Here is a 22,777-nt window from a genome sequence, read left to right as displayed (position 1 = left end):
ACCACTGCAAACATGCAGCACAGAGGTGAATTTAGATAACTCCACTTCATCAAATGAGACAGGCTTCATTTCAGCAGAAATCAAGTTTTTATTATTACGTAGCACAGCCTAGATCCTCTTCTACCTCTACCCTTCCACCTTAACATAAAGTCTTTTATATGTTTTTCTAAAGTTCATACATGAGTACTGTGTTGGTTTGCATGAAGATGGCCTCCATATGCTCATATATTGAATGCTTGCTCCACAGTTAGTGGGACTGCATGGGAAGGATGAGAAACAGTGGCCTTTCTTCCTGTGCCACTGAGAGTGGACCAAGCCATTCACATTTTGTCTGTCTGCCTATCTATCCATCTATCTATCTATCTATCTATCTATCTATCTATCTATCTATCTATCTACCTACTTACCTATCTATCTCTCCTCTATCCTCTCTCTCTCTTCTTTTCTCTCTCTTTGCCTCATCCTTGTTTTTTTCAACATGTAAGCACTTAGCTTCTGCTCCTGCACCAGGCCTGCCTTCCTGCTGCCATACTCACTGCCTTGCTAGTGGAAGACAAATATTATGAAACTTAAGTAAGCCCCAAATAAGACATTTTGTAAATTGTGTTGGTAAAAGTATCTCTTACAGCAAGAGAAAAGTGACTGAGACAAAGACTACAGTTACTTCATTTTCATACCTCTCTCTTTTTTCAATGACTCTACCCATGTCCCTACCACTCTCTCTCAAATGTGTGACTACTTCTTCAGTTATTCTTGTTGAGATATGCATAAACAGCCTGATAAATGCATTTAATGTTCCTCATAGCTGTATGTGTTTAGGGCTGACCACTTGGATTTCAAGAAATTTTCAGAAATCTCCAAAGACTTATTTTCCCTCTCTCCACAGCCATTAGTTTACTGTAGCTCTTCACATAGGCTCAAGCCTTGTAATGTTTTCTTAATCACACTGGCAGGTAAACTAGAGGCAATGATTCTGGTTTTTATTTAGGTGGCCATATTGCTGAGATACCATCAGTATAATTATGTCTAGAAGACATTATCTTATAGCAGATATTTCCTCTGCCTCCTACTACAATCATCTCTCTTCTGATATTCATGGGCTCATATATTTTAATGCTTAGGAGTTATGACATTTGAAAAGATTAGAAGGTTCCAAGGAACTAAGCCAAGTCCAGGAGCTCTCTCTCTCTCTCTCTCTCTCTCTCTCTCTCTCTATCTATCTATCTATCTATCTCTCTCTCTCCATGCTTCATGTGGATACAGATGAAGAACTCTCAGTTACTTCTCCAGCACTAAGCCTGCCTCCATGTTCCCATGTACCCTGCCCATGATGACAATAGATTTAATCTGTGGAAATATAAGCAAGACTCAATTAAATGCTTTTCTCTTTAATAGTTGCTATCATCATGTGCTCATGATCTCTTCTTACACCAATAGAACACTGACTAAGACACCTCACAATATTGTTTTTAAAACAAAATCCCAATTGTTTGTTGTTTTACTAATTAAAGACTCAGGACTCGGGAGTCAAATGCTAGACTGAAAACAAGCCAGCTCAGAGAGGCTGAGAAAGCACCCAAGTAATCTTCCTCCTCAACTGATGTGCCTGAAGTTTTCCTTATCTACATTATCTTAACTAGCCTTCAAACTAAATTCCCCTCGCTTCTACTTCCTGTAAGTCTCTCTATCCATTCTCCTGACTTCCTCTCATTCTTTATGCTTTTTTTCTATGTTCACTCCTGTTGAGAACTAAAAAGGGGGCCCTAGGGAAGAGGGGGAAGGGGAAAACCAACACCCCACCAGAGTTTTACCTATTTTCTGGTCTGTCAGGAGTGGAAGGGCTGCTATCTACCTTCGACTCATCCCTGGGTGAGCATCTAAGCCTCTAATCCACTCTTACGGGGGGATGGCAAGGGGAAGCTCTACCTGGGAGCTACTTTACTAAAGCCACCAGGGTTATGGGAGAGAGGGGTGAGGAAAGAGAGGTTCCCAACACCTTCGAGAGTGAGCGCAGCAGATCTTGATGAGCAGAGACTCTCTATGGTTTTAGAGATTTGTTATAGAAAGGTAGGGAGAAAGAGGGAAAGGAGAGTGGGGGAAAGAGAGGAAAGGCTAGAGAGAAAGAGAGAGTAAGAGAGAGAGGAGAGAGGGGAGGAGAGAGGAGAGGAGAAGAAAAAGAGAAAGTAAAGAGGGGGTGAGAGTGAGAGTTAGGGGTAAGAGGTAAGAGAGACAAGTAAGAGAGCAAGTGAGCAAGCAGGGGCTGAACAGCCCTTTTTATGGTCTTTACTGTTGCTAGGTAACTGGGGAGGAGTTTAGCCTGAAGGTCAGAAGCTTGGGCCACTGCCTATCTGACTACTGACCATGCTTCTCTTGGGGTGGGGGGTGGGGGTTGTAACTTAGGCAGGGCCCAGAGTTCCAGGAGCATGAGGGAACACATACCTTGTCATGTTGGTGAATTAACACCCTTCGGGATTCAGACCTCAACTCAACTAGAGACAAGCCTACAATTCCCCACACACTCCCCATCAAATGGTCCCTTGCTCTGCTTTTTTTTTTTTAACCTATGTGTGACTATATTTAATCTTGTTTATAATACAGAACACTCTTGGATTAAAGGTGTGTGCTAAGGCTGAGCCATATCACAACTAGAGACAGGTTTTTCCATAATACAATCTCGGGGTGTACAGTATAATTACATAGCCATACTGTTTGTTGAGTGGTTGTAGAAGTTGTATTGTGAATGTATAAACCAAGGTTGAACACCCCACAAGTCCTTTTTTCTGTGTGTTCTGACCAGTGGTTGCTTTCTGTAATGGTTTTTCTCTGCTGCAAAAAGAAGCTTCTTTGCTGAGGGGCAAGAGTTACACTGATCTGTATCTGTGCATGGGTAAGTATTTAGAATGGAATTTTATACTGGTTTAGCAAAGGGGTATTATAATAAGTTCTTCTTGTCTATCTTGTCCCAGCCTTGGGGAGTTGGCTAGGTTTACATTATCATGAATGAATTTCCTATTGAGTAGAGTTTAAATCCTAATAAAGATATGGTGGTTGCCCTCAACATAAAAGGGCCACTATTGTACCCTTGGGACTATCTTGCTTGGCTGGTCAATGTTGAGATTTATAGATTTACAGCTGGGTTGGGCTATTGATTGCTTTTCTTAACGGGTAAAAGACAGAAGATGGCTGGTTATTCAACAGTTATATTTCCCAACTCTAGAAGTTTATAAAAATCATGGTACACTTTGCAGCTCCTCTAGTTTTAGTCTAGAATTTAATCTGAGAGTTTAAAAGCCCCTCTATTGATTTTAGTACCACCAACAGGAACTATAAAGTTATAGCTAGATTTAGGTGCAAATATAGAAAATAGATAGCAAGTATTCCCTTAGTTCTGCCATGGCTTAGAAGTAGGATTTCCTCCAAAAACCATATATTTCTGGAAATGGTGAAAACCTTTAAGATGTGTAGGCTATAAGAAAACTTTCTTTGTATGAGGCCATGCATCTAAGTATGAAAGTACCACAGGACACTAATTGCTTTTACATTTCTGATCTCTCTCTCTCTCTCTCTCTCTCTCTCTCTCTCTCTCTCTCTCTCTCTCCTCACATTACTTGCTTCAAGACCCAAAGCACTGTATCCAGCTGACCATTGATTGAAACTTTCAAAACTATGTGGAAAAAAAATTTTTTAAAGGAAAACTAAGCCAGTCAGTGGTGGTGCACGCCTTTAATCCCAGCACTTGGGAGGCAGAGGCAGGTGGATTTCTGAATTAGAGGCCAGCCTGGTCTACAGAGTGAGTTCCAGGATAGCCAGGGCTATACAGAGAAACCCTGTCTTGAAAAGCAAAAAAAAAGAAAGAAAGAAAAACTAACAATTCTCTCCAGAACATAGTTTGTCTCAGGTGTTTCTAACATCAATGGAAAACTGATTACTAGAAACATGCACCCTGGTGAAAGTGGTGAAATATTTCTATTGGAAGTGACTCAGAGTAGCTATTCCAGGTAAAAGGAACCTGGAGATGTATCTTAAAACTGCACTTGTGTGGCAAGTGTGCTCTTTGCTTACATTTAATTTTGAGTGTCTGTTAGCAGTGAAGAGAGGATAGTGCCCAAAAGTAGAAGTCATCTCTGAACACCATTGCAGGTAAACACATATTGCTTATCTGAGGTTTTTCATATTGTTTTCAAAGGCACTCAGCCTTCCATAGCAATACAATAAAACCCCTTTTAACTATGGGCTGGGAAAAATTGCCTGCAGTTCACTTCTCTGACGTACTTGAAAAGAGTGAGAACTATGTGAGAAAGCATGAGTGAAAATTAGAGAAAAATATCAAGGAGAGAAGAGAAGTTGGTATTATTTCTGTGTTCTCATACTTTCATATGCTATGATATAACGGGGAAATATAAAAAGCACCAGAACTCTTTGGGCTGCTGTTTTTTTTTTTTTTTTTCTTTTCTTTTCTCTTAAATATTGGTACATCTTCCCCCCTAGATGTGACTGAGCATCAATAGAAAATGTTCTTCTCATCACTAATCTATATTTTATTGCCATGTATACCTTCTCAGGATCCAGAGTGTTCCCAGGCAGGTTGTAAAACTTCTTTGAAGCTGCCTGCAACAAGATCTACAATCTGCCCGCAGCACTGTGTTGGTAAAGAACTTTCCATTCCACACAAAGTTCATATGGGTAGGGGTGGGGAACAAATTTATATTTCCTTTCATTTTTAGCTATGGAATCCTCACTACAGTGGATTATTTAATTCTACCCCCTGGTCTCATACTCCTAGTTAAAGCAATCAAAAAGGCAACATACTATCATTTGCATCTTATAATCAAAGGTTTCAATTTAGGTATTTCACTCTCTAAATTTTCAGAGAGTTTAGTTAGAAAAGACTTCATCAGCATCGAGGGATAACAACACAGACAGTGTTCCTCACGGAGCTTTGTAGTGAAGGAGCATGCTCATAACAAATCTCTTACCACTTAGATGTGTTTCCTTCAAGTGTTGCCTTTGATGTCGTTTCTCTGTTATCTGGTTGACTATCTCTAATTAATTTACAAGTTGTTGGATATTTTCCTTAGGTTTTCTCTGTTCAGCTAGAAGGGAAGATTAATGTCCTCTTGATCAGCCATCATCACTTACTATTTACCTATTTTACTGACTGCAACAGAATGAAAGCATTAACTCTAAGATTCTGTACTATCGGCACTTCGCTGCATACTCAATTTTGTGTTATCAAGCTAGGACTTTGAAATTTTGATTTCATTCTTCTTCAAAGTTCTCTGAGCAGAATGTTTTCACAAGTAGAGCAAATAACTCAAATAGAGACAACTGACTTAAAAAGGAACATGAGAATAATAACACAACATATAGAATGGTTGTATATGGTTTTGTGTAGGAGTGGAAGTGAATACCAAATGATGTACCTTTGAAAGGAGAAATACTGGATGAGTATATCCAGTTATTCATAGAGAAATAAATTTTTGCAAAGAGATGTTTGTCTTTCAAAGAACACACTGAGACCACTGAGTTGACATACTACTAACAAGTTTACATATCACTAATTATCTTTGCTGTGAGGGTAAAAGACAGCCTCACTGACTCAAAAATTGAATAACATATGGAGATAGTCGTAAGGTAAAATGCTTGACTCTGTAAGTCCTTGTGAAATCTCTGTTTGTAGAATATTCACATTAGGTAAGGTATTTTTTATTATTTTAATAAAAGTATAGAAATCATTTTAAAATTAAAGGGAAGAAATTTAGTGGAAAATTTGCTGAATTCAAATATAAAAGAATCTAGAAGTAGATGCATCTGTTTTATTTTAGAATATAGTCATCTGATTTTCAAATTGAAAATAAAACTATCCAACCCTTCTTCCTCACTCTGAATTCCAATCCTAAAGCCTCATCCACAACACTGTAAGGAACCACTTGCCAGAGGCCCAGATTCCTCCCTTCCCCATATCCAGGATCACTCAGATCTCCTCCTTCAGCCCCCTTCACCAGCCCGTTGTTCTGTCTCAGCCTCCACTGCCCACAGGCATATCCTGGAAACCCACCTGCCACACAGGCCAGGGAAGCAGATAGAACAGGAAACAGATAGAATGGGGAAGCAGGTGAGCCATCTTCATATCCTCACTCTCATTTCTTTCCTCCAAATCTGTAACCCCAGTCAAGTTCTGTAGCAGACAACGTGATATGGCCAGTCCTTCTTTTCCCTTAGTCTCCAGGAAACCAAGCAGATCCTGGTGGCACAGGTATGCTTATCATCATCATCTCTAAGTGTCTTCTCCCAATACCAAAACCCACATATTATCCAGAATTCCAGAAGCTACATTTTGAAGGATCTCAGAAGAATTCCTGAGTAACTAACACAGAGACACCACACTTTGCTAAGAACAAGAGAAGGAAACAGTACCCAAATGTGGTATTTTGAAAGAAAATGCCCTCCATAGGTCTACAGAGAGTGGCACTGGTGGGGCTTGATGTGTTGCCATATTGGAGTGAATGTGGTCTTCTTGGAGGAAATGGTCACTGGGGGAGCAGGCTTTGAGGTTTCAGATGCCCAAGCTACACTCAATGTAGCAGTTACTTCCTGCTGCCTTGGGATCCCGAGGTAGAGCTCTTAGCTACCACCATATCTGCCTGTGTGGTCCCATGCTTCCTGCCATGATAATAATAAAGTAAATCTCTGAAACTGAAGACGAGCTCGAACTAAATTTCTTCCTTTATAAGAGTCTCTGTGGTCATATTGTCGCTTCACCTCAGTAGAAATACTAAGATACCAGTGAACAGATGACTCACCCCCAAAAAGATAAAAACAGATAACATCACCTAGAAATATAATCACCTAAAACCCAGATGTTTCTACTCAAGTACCATCAAAAACACTTAAGGTAATATTTTTAATTAAGATGAGCCCCTGTTGCAGTTGCCCCTGAGAGATTCTGTATGACTAAAGCAAAAGCCAAAGACTGCAAAATAACATTTAAGAATATGTTAGAGTTAGTTAAAGAGGAAATGAATACATCCATTAAAGAAATCTATAAAAACAGAAACAAACAGTGGAATGAAATGAAGAAATCAGGTTCAGACTTGTAAATAGAAAGGGACTCAAAGAAGAAAACCCAAATTTAGGAAATTATAGAAATAAAAAAATAATTAGGAAATTGAACAGGAAACACAGAGGTAAGCCTTACCAATAGAACAGAGTAGAGGAAAGAAAGATTGCCAGGCACTTAAGACAGAGAAAGACCTTGATAAAAGCAAATGTGCAATTTTGAAAAGTTCTGTCACAAAACATCCAGGAAATATGGGACAGTATGGAAATATCAAATCTATGAACATAGGAATAGAAGAAGTAGAAATAAAACAGGCCAAAGGAACAGAAAATATTTTCAACATCATAGAAGAAAATGTCTAAACAAGGTGCATATCAAGGTAAAGCAAGCTTATAAACACCAAATACATAGAACCAAAAATAAATTCCCAACAACATATAATAATAAACACATTAAACATACAGCACAAAGAAAGAATATTAAAAGCTGTAAGCAAAATATGAACAAATAGCATATATAAAGGCAGAGAACTAATAAAATAACACCTGGCTTTCCATTATAGAATCAAGAATCCAGAAAGGCGTGAACAGAATTTCTATAAACTTTAAGAGACCACAGATGCTAGCCTAGAGTGCTACACCCAGAAAAAATTTCAATTACAAGATCTGGAAATAAAGATTCTATTATGAAACAAAATTTAAGCAGTGTTGATCTACAAATCCAGCCCTGTTGAAGGTGATAGAAGGAAAACTTCAACCCAGAGAGGCTAACATAAGGAATAATTCATCCCAGATCAGCAAAATAAAAGGTGGAGAGACCTATACCAAAACAATAAAATAACAAACACTACTCATTGGTAACTCTCAACATCTGTGATCTCAACTCTCCAAGAAAATGACACAGACCAGGAGAAGGGATTAAAAACTTTGATCCATCCATGTGCTGCATCCAGGAAGTAGACCCTAACAAAGATAGACAACATCTCAGGTTAAAGGATCAAAAAAGATATTCCAAGCAAACAGACATACAAACCAAGCTGGTATAGCAATTTTGACAGGACAAAATAAACTTCAGAAACTAACAAAAACTAATCAGAAGAAATAGGGAAGAACACTACATTCTCATGAAAGAAAAAATAATCTACCAAGAGGACATTGTAATTCTTAACTTCTACACACCAAACACATGCCACAAAAGTTGACAAGAGAAATACTACTTACATCTTAAATCACCCTTGTACAGTGAAAGGAGGCTAGTAATACCCAACTCTCACCAATAGAAAGGTCATCCAGCCAAAACCTGAATAGAAAAGTTCTGGAGCTAACCAATATAAAATAAATGAATGTATGAGATATTTACAGAACATTTTCGCCTCCTAAAAAAAAAAAAAAAAAGTCTATACCACTTCTCAGCATCTCATGGAATTGTCTCCAAAGTTGATCATATACTCAAACACTCAGCAAGTCTCAACAGGTACAAGAAAATCGAAATAACCTGAATCATATCTGGCTACCACCATGGGTATATTTTGTATTCATTTGAATTCAACTCTAAATATCTTTATTTGTTTTCTAATTTTTGTCTTGATGCAGTTTTCATTTAGTAATGAGTTGTTCAATTTTCATGAGTTTGTAAAATCTATTTTGTTTCTTCTTTAAATTTAATTCATTTATTTTTTGTTTTTTTGTTTTTTATATCCCCACCCCCACCCCACCAGACCTCTCCACTCCCTTGGCTCTTAGAAGCACTATGTGCCTAGATTTTAAAAATTGGTAAGATCTTGTAACAGCACATCTGAAAACTCTAAAACAAAATGAAGAAGTAATGCATAAAAGAAGTATATGGAAAAAAATTATCCCTCTCAAGGCTGAGATCAATAAAGTAATCAGTGGAACAAAAACTTAGTTCTTTGAAAAAGAAGAATTATTGAAAAACTCTTACCCAAATTAACTAAAAAGAGGGAAAAGAAGAGGTAAATTAGTAAAATTAGAAACAAAAGGGGGATCTTAAAACAGACAGTGAGGAAATTCAGAGTCCTGGGCATGTATTTTAAAACCCTTCACTTCTGTCAAATGAAATCTAAAAGAAATGGATACTTGTCTTGAAATATACCAACTAGTTAAATTTTGATATTAAACCATCTAAGTTAAATCAAGGTCACATAAACAACTTAAATGAAACGACGACAATGACATCCAAGACTACTTCCAAGGCTATTAGCGGCTGTCCACAAACTGACAATAAGGCCCAATTGCTGAAGACAACACTTCCACAACTCTGAACACAAAAAAGTCGAACTCATGCTTAACTAGAGCTTTCACCCCTGTAGTCTAGTGTCCACGTTACTGGAAGGCATTTTGCATGCTACTCAAGGAGAAAGGTAAACACCAACCCATCTACAAACCCTTCCTAGAAGATATGCAACCATGACACGAAGCTTGTGGGAGTAACAAATAACCCAATTTAGTTTAAGTCTACTCTACAAGATGGAACCCATACACTATACTTCTTCAGTGCCTAAGAACCTGAGACTATGTAAGTCAGGTAACTAGGAATTACCAATTTCAATTGTTAAGTTTTATCCTATGCCTCAAAACTTAAATAATATATAGTAAAAACATAATTCTGCTTTTGGTAATCAAAATTTTGGTAATCAAAAATATTATGCAATTATATGGAGAGAGAGCCAAAGAGAGACAGAGAGAGAGAGGGGGAGAGAGGGAGGGAGGGAGGGAGGGAGGGAGAGAGAGAGAGAGAGAGAGAGAGAGAGAGAGAGAGAGAGAGAGAGAGAGAGAGAGAGAGAGAGAGAGAACATGTGGAGAACAATATTTGCTAGTTAGAGATGTTCTCTTCAGAAGGATCATCTCAGTATGGAAACCTGGTCTATAGACTTTTGGGGAGCTAATGCTTGCTGTACTCCCAAAGTACATTTCATTTGAAGTGTTTGTATATCTAACTGCCTGCCAAGTACTTGTGAACCTCACCCTGATCTAAATAGAATTAGGAAAAAAAAAAACTGCTTATTGTCCTCAGAGTTGAAACTGAAGCAGAATGTTATCAATAGAACTCCACACTGCAGCTAAGTCAAGAAGCAGATTATCTTCCAGGAGTGTGCAAACCTTGCTAATTGCCTGCATTATCTTGTTATCAAGGTTTCACAACAGGTAGTGGGTAAATTATAATTGGAACATCCTTAAAGACTGCAGATTATGAATAAACACACAAGAAAAACTACAGCTTTGGTAATTACCCTCAAACTCCTCAATAAATGTAGTTAAGAAGTGATTTAAAAACCTTGCCTATGACAGTAATGGTTCATTTGTCAGAGGCTTTTGTGAAGCGATGATAGAGATACTGTGCAGCAAATTGTAGGGAGTTTTTGTGCTTTGGCAAACAGTGGAGATAAGGACTAGGGACTACAAGGGCAACAGCACTGAGTGCTTCTGGGAAAGGTGATTTGATTCTGAAGCATTTCTTCACAGAGCAGCACAAATTCAACAATAAACCTTTTCCATCAACAGTTCTGTGACAAAATTCATTCCTAAAATTCTGGGACCTGGGAGATTTCCTGCTGGCTTCGTTCCAGGAACCACACAAAGTAAAGGAAGCTAGAGAGTAGGCTAACATATTTAATTTTCAAAGCCTTTTCTATACTAAGCAATAATTTGTTTTGCAAAGCATAGTCTGTGAAGCATTAAAAATCATGAATAATGTTTTTCTAAGTGTTTTCCAAAACTGGCTATTTGATAAGCAAGCTCTTGTTACTCCTTCTATATACAATGTATTGTGAAGGAAAATGAATGAGGCCTCCTTTGTATCATGCTATGTGATGCTCCCTAACTTTAATGCACATACAGATTGAAACTTTAATTTTGTTGATATGTTTCATATATCTCACAGCATATCTTAAAATTTTGTCTCATAGATAACAATTGATTTTTATTTTATTAAAATGAAAAGTTGAAGATTTTTTCTTTTTCATTAAGAATACATATAGCTGTTGTGATTATTTCAAAATAGAATGTTTTTAATTATTTGATAATAAATAGAATAAATGATAATATAATGTATTACAGGTATGTTCATATTCTCACTCATTTTGTCACCCAGACTCCTAGATTCATACCTATCCCTTCTGCCAGTCCCAACTTTAAGTTCTTTCTCTTTTTTAATAACCCACTGAGTCCTACATCTATTATCCATATCTATATAGGTATGTGATCATCCACTGGAGCATGATCGGGGACAACATTCCTAAAGAAGACCAACTCTCCTTCCCCTAGCAGTCATCAAAGGTTAACAGTTCCTCAGCTAGGGGTGAAGGCGCAGGAGCCTCTCTCCTTTGTTCTTGTTTTGGAACTTAGACATTTCCAAACTTTAAATCACAGAGAACAAAGAATCAGAACATGTAAGGATAATGTGTATATGTTCATTAAGACCATGCAGTTACATAAGTAGCAGAAGATGGCCTAATCAGCCATCATTGGGAAGAGAGGCCCCTTGGTCTTGTAAACTTTATATGACCCAGCACAGGGGAATGCTGGGGCCAAGTAGTGGGAGTGAGTGGGTAGGGGAGCAGGGGCAGGGGTGGGGTATAGGGAACTTTCGGGATAGCATTTGAAGTGTAAATAAAGAAAATAATAATAAATAAAAAAAAATAAAGAAAAAAGAAAAAAAAAAAAGACCATGCAGTTAAATTGTCCCAATGCAGACATGTTAGATGTCCTCAAACCAGTAATATTAACTTAAAAGCCAATATTTTAAAGGCACTTAAGAGAAATATATTTCCTAACTTAACCAACACACATGTAAAGATTTGTCAGAGGAATCCCAAGGGTCTTGTGAGAGGATATTGCTCTGAACATTCAGAAATTTACCTATTTAAATTCTGAAATTAGCAGAAGGTATGACAGTTATTTCTCAGAGCTGAATAATATTATGGACAATACAGTTTTTAAAAAAGGATAAATTCTACACATATATTAACCCTTCAGTAATTCTCAAATCAATCATTTATATTTTAGTAAATAAATAATTCATATTGAGTCTTTGGGGAGGAAAGCAAAACAATAAACTGCCTTTGATGTATACATATTACCCAGAGGCAAAGTATCACAAAAATAAAAAAAGTGATTGCTTAACAATGAAAGAAGGAACACTTCTCAAATCATGTTATAGAGATAAGATAGCTTTGATAATCAAACATAGCACATACGCCACAGGGTGAAAACCTATGAAGCAATTTCATTAAAAAATTCAGACAGATATAAATGCCAGATAAAATATCAAGCAAATCAAATCTGGCAGTTTAATAAGTAGATAACACACTAGAACAAATTATGCATTTAAAACAATAGATAGATGCCTAAAAATTGGAAAATCAATTTAGAAACCATAAATTATTAATAGCTCAAAAGATTTTAAGCTATGAAAGCTATCAAAAGTGTTATTGAACAATAAGCTATAATTAATGTTATTAAATAAATAAGTTTGCTGGAGAATTCATTAATCCTGAAGGAAAATCAAATGCTACCATTTTCTCAAATCAGCATAGCATGTATATGTACTCTAAACTCTTACACTTTACACATACACATAAGTTTTAGTTCTGGCCATTCACCATAGAAACTTCTTTTTTTGTAGAAGATAAGGGCAATTACAGAGATCTAACACTTGCCAAAATTCTGAGAATAAGTAAATGTGGCTGCCCAACCCTAAGATCTACAAAACAACCCCTACACCTAAGAATTAAGAAACATTGCAGAAGGCAGGGAAGAAATATTATAAGAATAAGAGAACCAGGATGCCTGTTTGTGATAGTGTCTTCTACAGGCAATATGGCTTCTCCATCCATGAAATCATCATGGATGATTAGACCATCTAAAGGACCATGTATATTGATAGTCCAATGTGAATGATGAGGAAGGGATATTCAGTTTTCCCTAGAGAAAAGTTCCCTCATAGGCAATAAATTGAAAATATTCAATACTAAACACATATACATATTAGCAACACTAAATGGACTCAGTAAGGTGTGTGTGTGTGTGTGTGTGTGTGTGTGTGTGTGTGTAATTACTGTAGAATGGGTCATGAATATGTGAGAAATTGGGGGAAGAAGGGAGGTATTGGGAAGAGAAGAGAGAACTCAAAAAGCTAAATGCTGAGAAAGCTAATAATATGAATAATTTTGTATAGCTGTGATTTTTCTGTAATGGTCTTCACCTATTGCAAAGAGATGTTTCTTGATGTAGGAGTGAGGATAACACTTATCTATAGGTATAAGGACAGATATTTAGAATGTAGTTGGGGACTATTCTGGTTTAGTAATGCTATTTTAGAATCTCCTCCAAGATCCATGACTACTATAGCTTTGGGTGGTTGGCTAGGTTTCAAGTACTAGGCATGATTCCCTTCTTGTTGAGCACAATTGTAAATTGGTTACCAACAAGGTATGTGTACCCCTTAATCCCAATGCATAATTGTGGTCCCATTCCTAATGGCTACATCTTTAAATACAATTGTCATACCTAAATATCAAAGATCATTTTAGAAGAAAAACGGTGAAAAGATTGAAAGAACCAGAGGACCAGGGAGCTTTCTGTGAGAACCAATTAATTCTCACCAACATGATTACCTAAACATGACATGAATGAGGACAACATAGGATGAGCTAAAGTGAATGGAGCAGGGAATACAGAAGCCTCAACTCTATAAAGTACTACAGGCAACAAAAGAACACTGACCGTTGGATCAATTGTCTTTCCCAGAGAAGAGCACCCAATCGTTTGTCTAACATCAAAAAGTCATACCTGAAATAAGATACGTACAAGTAACATTAAACAAACTGAGCAGGTTATACTTAGGAATATATATGTATTTAACAACAATTAATGAAAAAAGAGTTCAAGGGTTTGAACAAAATCAAACATGGCATATAGGAGAGTTTAGAGCTGTGTTTCTCAACCTTCCTAATTTTAGAGTTCTTCCACTTATGGCGACTGCCAAATCATACAAATTACGTTTATTGCTACTTCATTTTTGTAATTTTGCTACTGTTATAAATTATAATGTAAATATCTTAGATGAAGGATATCTATCTGATGTGTGACCCCTGTGAAAATGTCAGTCAACTTTACGTGTTGAGAACCACTGGTTTACAGGAAGGAAAGTGAATATAATATCAATTACTATAGTATCAAATAAACAAAGAAATCAAAATGAGGTGTGGAACTAAACAGAGTTTTTAGAAACAGAGATCCAAATGGCTGAGAAATAATTTTTGATGTTCAATATACTTGTCAGCAGAAAAATACAATTTAAAATTATTATATTTTTTTAATATTTTATATCATTAATGAACATTTGAAAATTCATTTTACCTCAGCAGAATGACTAAGACAAAAACAAACAAACACACAAACAAAGAAAGCCTTGCCAAAAAGTAAAGACAGCTATTGATGCTACCATGGATGTGGAGAAAGTATGATACCCAGATCACAAGGTCCCCACAGAACACCAGAGACCATGAGAAATTTAACTTGTATGTAAAAGCTGGAGCTTGAACACTCCAACCTCTCCAGTGCAGTGGATGGGTGTAGAATGTCAAAAGCTGGTGAAGCCTTGCCTTTTTATCACAGTTACATCAGGGTAAGGGACTTTCCAATTTGCTAGTTACATGAATGACTGATATATGGAAATTGCAGCTTGTCACACTTCTACTGGCTACTACTGATTTTAGCTCGGCAGGAACAATAGTGGCTACCTTAAGCAACCTATCTTAAGACATCTGGAAGAGTAGGTGTTTTCCCACTAAGATCGGATTGGCTGTTACTAAGGATAGAGTGGCTATTTATTAGGGGAACTGTGGCTGTTGCTAGGGGTGTCTTGGTTCCTGTAACAAGTTTCAGTTTTTCCAGTAACTGAGTTCAGTCTAAGGACAACCTTAACATCAGATGGAGTCTAAATACAAAATGGAGTTTGAAATGTTAGTCTGGGTACTTTGAAAGGAAACAATCAGTATTGAAGGGAGTTAAAAACTCTTATAGTCACTATGGAAATCAGTGTGGAGGAATTGGAGGAGAAAAGGTAGAAATAATTCTACTGTAGGATACTGCCAACTCCTCAGTATGTTCTGAAAGGACTCTACAGAAATCCTTGATCATTCATATCCATTGCTATATTCACAAAGCCAGTAATGTCCTAGATTTACATTGATTATAAATGGTAATTAAAATGTCATATATATGTACAAAACAGAATATTATTCAACTGTGAAAAAATGAAATCAGAGACAAATGAGAGGCGCTGGAAATAAACACTCGGAATGAAGACAACCTGGCCCAAGGAAGCAAACATCAGCTGATCTTTCTTCTATGTGGATATTAGATTTTTATCTTGAGATATGTATGAATAAATTGGAATATGCATAGAAGTCAACAAACTACTGAAGGGTCGTGGGATATTTGAATGAAAAGAGAATAAAACACAGATGGTGTAATGGGAGAAAGATGACGATAAAACAGGAAAGTTTACAGATAATAAGAGATGGGATGGCAGGATAGAGGAGGGAATATAAGAACAGATAACAGGAAAAACCTTTGAAAATTTCCTAGGGAAACCTACCACTATAGAAGAAGTTTTCATATATATGAAAAATTCTGTAAGTTAATATGAAGGTTCTCCTGCTTCCTCTCCTACTATAAAAAAAGAAGGAAACACAGGTTGTGCATCCCAAACCTAGAGTTGGCAAATTGCTCCAAGTTCTTAAAATCACCAAGGGAGTCCAGGCTAATGGCAACAGACAATTAGCTGAGAAAGTAAGACTTTAGCAAGTGCCAAACAAAGCCCTTTCCAAGAGAGGTATGTAATAACCACTTGCTTAAAACAAAGCTGTTTTTAAAATAGCCTAGAGCTATCATTGTACTCTGCTTAAGTAATATTAGATGAGGGCTCACATTCTGACCATCAGCAGAAAAGGCAAATGGAGGCCACAGTCACTCTTGCTCAAACAGATTTATCTCTGCTTTCAGCATTTCAATAGTCAATAAAAAAATAAAATAAAAAATCATCCTGAGCTGTTTTAATCTAACAGAACAATATTCATCTGGGCATTCAAAATTAATTTTGTGCTCAGAGAGATGGCTCAGGGTCTAAGAGCACTGCTGCTCTTCCAGAGGACCCACATTCAGTGTACAGACCCACATAGCAACCCAGAACTCTAGGTTCAGGAAGTTCAGTATCTTCTCACCTCAGTGGCACTGGGCCTACTCATGGTACACACGTGCATATGAACAGGCAAAACACTGATACACATAAAAATTAGTACACTCTTTTTAAAATATCAGTTTAAATTTATATTATAATAAATTTTTACTATCAGAGATTTTAAGTTTATGCTCTTAGAATAATTTTGGGCTAGCCATATGTAAATGATAAGGGGAACTTTCAAATACTATTTTTCTAATATGTAAATTATGAGTCTTGAGTGTCATTCATTTGCTATTAACTTTCTCTTCCTCGCCAAACTCACTATGCTCTTCTCAAAACACTAGAGAAAACATGCACTATTTCTTTCTGGATCTGATTTGTACTATAAAGATTATAGGAACTATTCATAGCCTTTTTAATTATAAGAAAGAATATTTTGATGTAAATTTATAACCAGTTTTACTGATAATGTACATCACTGTGGTCTATATAACATGAGGGTGTTTTACATTTAAGTAAAAATTTTGAAGAGTATGAGATAAAAGTAGTTTCCTATTTAGGAAAAATAGTTTCATACTTTATGTTGAAAAGGAATGATATCCATCTATACTTTTTAGCAGATGCAACAGTCAATAAAGTATTATGCAATTTATTTTTCATTAGTTACTTAAAATTATTGGCAAAATCCTTTAGAGATTTAAATTTTTTATTGTTTACTAGTATTTGAGAATCCAATACTATGTGTTTGGATTATATTTGCCTTTCTTCCCTCAATCTTCCACGTGCACTTTCTCCTCTTCCCATAAATTTTGTAACAGGATTTTTGCTTACATCAAGACCAATTTGAGCTGTTCAAATATTCTTAGATGTGAGACCTTGCAATGGAGGGCAGGCGTCTTATCAGGGGCTACACTTTGAGAGAAAATTAGCCTGAACCTTCCCCTCCTATCAACTGTGGTTTTACCTCTACTAGGGGTAAAATTTTGTGCCCAACGCCCTGAGAAAATTTTCTACCACTGGCATGATTTTAAGTGCTTAAAGATACATCACAGCATATAAAAGAACAAAATAACAGTTTATTACAGCCGGGCAGTGGTGGCGCATGCCTTTAATCCCAGCACTTGGGAGGCAGAGGCAGGCGGATTTCTGAGTTNGAGGCCAGCCTGGTCTACANAGTGAGTTCCAGNACANCCAGGGCTATACAGAGAAACGCTTTCTTGAAAAACCAAGTATATATATATATATATATATATATATATATATATATATATAAAATTTACAAGCAAAATATAAGAAACCTTTTTTAATAACCATAAAGTGAATATACACCTTGCTTGCAACTAACATTTACTGATTCGCTAACATTTATACAAATGGCAATAGAAATATTGACTGCACATCACATCCTCTTGAGGTCACTGATCCTACAACCTCTCAAGACTTCCGTAGAATGCCTGCCTTAATAGAGTAGAAGATTCTCTGCGAGTCTGCACTATTTTTCTAATTATCTTCATGAAACATATTATGGGTTAGCTAGGTTTCTAATCATTTTAAATGAAAAGTGGTAACAACGAACTGGCACATAGTAACACTCAATCAGGTGCTTCCCAGACAATCCCATAACTGCAATAAAAGAAAATGGACACATGATGAATTCACTTAGGGTTTAAGAGACATCTGCTCCAATTTTTATCTTCATGATGATTTATTTCTCTTTCTCAGTTACATGTATGATCGAACTCTGGAAAACTGATAGAGTGGTAACATAAATTAAGGAGTAAAATACCGAAATACTTCATAATTTTTAGGTTGTTGTTTAGTTGCTGCATCTCTGTGCTAGCCCACATCTTCTCTTTAATATTACTAATTTGTTGTGAAAAATAAAAAGTACGTTATGGTTTTTTGGGTTCAGATAGTGTTCTGGAGAAATAATTAGTATTTTTCAGCCTATAATTACTGTGAACAAACCTTGCAATATGCTGAGATTATTCAAGACCTCTAAATTACTAACTAAGCTAAAATGTTCCTTACAAAAAAGACTGCTGAGTGTTGTGATTGAAGATAGAGGCTTGAGGCGCCAAAATTAACTTTGTAAAATTATAAATATATGTCTTCATATACATACCTATATAGTAAGATATGTACTTTACATTCTTGAGAAGGTAAGCATGAAAAGAAATAAAACTTTATATTATAAATATCACATAAATCAGAACTTGATTTTTACATTAATTTATTAATTACATTATTGACTGTATCAAAATTGATTTGATAAAAATCAAATAAGATAAGGATAGAAAAAATTTTAAAACTGGAACATTTATTACTTAAATTTCAATTGAGATTCAATTACATTTTAGTTAATTCTCACAGTAAATTTTAATGGGAAAATCTGCAAATCCCTTTTGGTTTTTCTTTAGGCAAAGTTTAGTACTCTCACAGGTGATATACTTCAAAAGTAAAAACATCTCTTTAAGGACCAAGAGATATCACTGAAACTGAGTCTAACCTGGACTCTTTCCTGAGCTAGAGATTGACTGACTGACTGACTGACTGACTGAATGAATGAATGAATGGCTAATCGCTTTCTTGCTTGCTTGATTGATTGATTAACTAATTGATGTATTAATAGTGATTGAACATCCGCCCTCATTTATCCTAGACAAGCACATCCCTAGCACCTTTTTTTTTCTTTTAAAAAAGGAAATAAATTTTAATTAATCGATGACCAAAATTATAACAATAATAGAATCATATATGTAGGATAAAAGCAAGAAATGTAGTTTAAAAATGTGTTCTATCATTATTGTTGTGGGTTAAAAGCTGTTGGTAAGTCCCCAGGCAATGTGAAGGGACAGCCAAAATGCCCCCTCCCCTCCCCAGCTCATACCACATTTGATTTCCCACCGGAGTCGCTGTGAATCCTTTCAAGCTTCAAAAGTGTTTTTCCTCTGACTAGAAAGGAGCCTGCTGGCTTTGATAGTTGGTGAGCTCTTTACTTGGTTTCCTCCATGAGGGTGAACACGAACCTATTCCTGCTAATATTGAGAAATTGACCATTGCCACACAGCCTTAGATGCTCCTTTCTTTTTTTCTTTCTCCAACCACTTATGGTAAATAGTAGACTGGGGATTAGGGTTTGTTAAATGACAGATGGCATCTGGGCTAGGGGTGGAGCTGACTGGAAATTCTCAGTGTCCTATCCTGTTAATTATGAATTTGGCTGAGCTTGGAGCCTATGTATTTTAACTCATTTGAGACAGGTTCAGTGACCCTCTCCTCTACTGTGGGACAGCCATCATTCTTCCTCGTGACTCAAAGCCTCTAATCTTGATCTCAAAGCTCTGATAAGCAATGCATGGTTCTCCCTTTTCCACACAAGAGGTCCTTGATAAAACAAGATCCCCAAAGCAACAAAAGAAACTCAAGGGTTCTTGGTATATTAAATCCGTGTATATTGTTAACATATTTGAACAGTCCAAACTTTTAAACATGTTGACTAGTTTAGAAAATAGCTTTGTTCTTTCATTTTGACTCTTCAACGATGTGTAGAAAACTTTAAAATTTCAAATTCTTTTCATTATGCATTTTGTCTATGATATATATCTATTTACTTAGATGTATTGCTAGTAATTAAACCAATTTTCTTATTTCATCCATAAGGGGAAACATTATAAAAAACACAGGAATTTCAAAAAATTTATCTTAAATTGCTAGGAAAGATGTGTTAATATATAATAACTCTGTAGCTGTTCATCAAAACCTTCAAAATTCTGAGCGGGTGTGGTGGCACACGCCTTTAATCCCAGCACTTGGGAGGCAGAGGCAGGCGGATTTCTTCGAGGCCAGCTTGGTTTACAGAGTGAATTCCAGGACAGCCAGGACTACACAGAGAAACCCTGTCTCGAAAAAAACAAACAAAACAAAACAAAACAAAAAAACTTTCAAAATTCCAAAACTCCAACAAACTGAACTACTGTGAATTTTTCTGTACATAGGGACTTCCATTAGAAGATTTACATACCATGAATTTGTTTCTGGATCATGGAAGAGCAGCAAAAACTGCTATGTCTGTATTGAACCGCTATGACCTGAAAATAATGGCATCTGATTTGTCAATGACAGATACTTGATCTCTGTTTTATGGCACCTCTTTTAAGAATGCACACCTGGTTGCTCAGTTCAACCAAATATCTGAGGAACTGAGGATGGGTCCCAGTACCCATGTAAAAATCCAGGTTGGCATGATCATGAACATCTAACTATAGGGATAATAGAGACCGGCAGATACCCAGAACTCACTGCCCAGCCTGTCTAGTCAGTCAGTGAATACCTTCCTCAGTGAGAGACCTTGAGTCAAAAGTTAGATAAGTAAGATATGCAGAAGACACCAGAGTCCACTTGTGACCTTGACAAATGCTCATTTATATACATACATACATATTCACTGCTCACATCTGCACACACACACACACACACACACACACACACACACACACACACACAAACATACACCAAGAGAAAGAAACACAAAGGGCAGTAACATAACTCTTGAATATACCAGCATGCAAGCAATATTAATAAATAGGTGCTTCAAAGGAACAGATATTTCAAATCTCAGGGGCTTAAAGTAGTAAGAGTTCCTCTTTCAAAATCAAAAGATGACTTTCAGTTGCTGAAAATATTAGTTTGTCACAAGAAAATCAAGAAGAAGGAAGACCAACACGTGGATACGTCATTCCTCCCTAAAATAGGGAATAAAATACCCATGGAAGGAGTTGCAGAGACAAAGTTTGGAGCTAAGTCAAAAGGATGAACCAACCAGAGACTGCCCCACCCAGGGGTCCATCCCATAATCAGCCACCAAACGCAGACACTGTTGCATATGCCAGCAAGATTTTGCTGTAAGGACCCTGATATAGCTGTACCCTGTGAGGCTATGCCAGTGCCTGGCAAATACAGAAGTGGATGCTCACAGTCATCTATAGGATGGAACACAGGGCTCCCAGTGGAGGAGCTAGAGAAATTACCCAAGGAGCTGAAGGGGTCTGCAGCCCTATAGGTGGAACAACAATATGAACTAACAAGTACCCCCAGAGCTTGTGTCTCTACCTGCATATGTAGCAGAAGATGGCCTAGTTGGCTATCATTGGGAAGAGAGGCCCCTTGGTCCTGCAAACTTTATATGCCCCATACAGGGGAATGGCAGGGCCAAGAAGTGGGAGTGAGTGGGTAGGGGAGCAGGGCGGGGGAGGGTATAGGGGACTTTTGGGATAGCATTTGAAATGTAAATGAAGAAAATATCCAATAAAATAATTTTAAAAAAAGAGCAAAAAATTCAATCCAAATGTCATTTAATAGAAAACATTAATTCAGAAATGTTATATGTTATGATCTTCACTATAATGTATTAATCATATTATAAAATGAAAATCATAATGGATGTACATATCAGCATTATATATTTGCCTTGGGAAATAAACATCTCAGAAAAGTTAGCAAATGTAAAAAAAAAAAAAAGGAAAAGAAAAAACAGAAAATATTAGTTTGTTGAAACAACTCTGAGTCCTATTATTATTCACATGGGCATCATCCAATGGTGGCAAGAAACTCTTGCAGCCCCAGATGTGTTAACATTCAAAGAGATGTGAGCAGAGAAAGTGGTTGTCCCAGATCTACATACAACTCCCTTCAGAATGCAAACACAAGATTTTCCAATGATGCAATGAATTGAGTTGGAATTCATGAGGATACATGAGGTCGAGGATGTATAAAGCCAAACCTTTTCTGGAAAACTCCAGCAGAAACCAATTTATATCTTCATGGACAGAACTGCCACATATCTACCACAGTCACAGGAAAGCTAAGAAAATTATTGTATTCTTTATTGTTGTGTACAACTCTATATTATAAATTATGTTACATAATAGAGCAATAGCTTTATCATAGATCAATACAGTTTTTCTTTTATAGCTTTTCATACACATGCAAGAAACGTAAAAGCTTTGACAGTAAAGAAATATCCTATTTGTTGAAGATATGTATTTTTTCATAGTTTAACATTCCTCAAACCAGTGGAGTTTATAATTGCTGTGGGCCAGGTGGCAGTATTTATAAACTGTCTTTGCCTCTGCATATGTATGCAGATATGTATATAGCATAACATGTAATGCATCCCAATGAATTGCATACTGTTGGTTTCATATGCAAATCATTGCCCATAAAGGCAGAAAAATAGAGAAATCTTCAAAATCAATATGAGAAAATTCAAAATAAGGGGCTTGTATGATTAGTCAATCCACCAACTATATAACACATTTACATAGGAAAAAGAAACACGAGTTATTCAGACAGTTAGTGCTGGTTTTGAGAATAAATTACTTGGTATCTAATAATGCATGATGACATGCAACTATAATTTAGCCTTATATAAATCTTAAACTTCTTAGGCAGTTTATAGTGACACACACTTGCAGTTACAGCAACCAGAAGGCAGAAGGACAAGGATCT

This window comes from Mus pahari, chromosome 8, assembly GCF_900095145.1.
Source record: "Mus pahari chromosome 8, PAHARI_EIJ_v1.1, whole genome shotgun sequence".
NCBI lineage: Eukaryota > Metazoa > Chordata > Mammalia > Rodentia > Muridae > Mus > Mus pahari.
Note: the sequence above shows the minus strand (reverse complement) of the source record.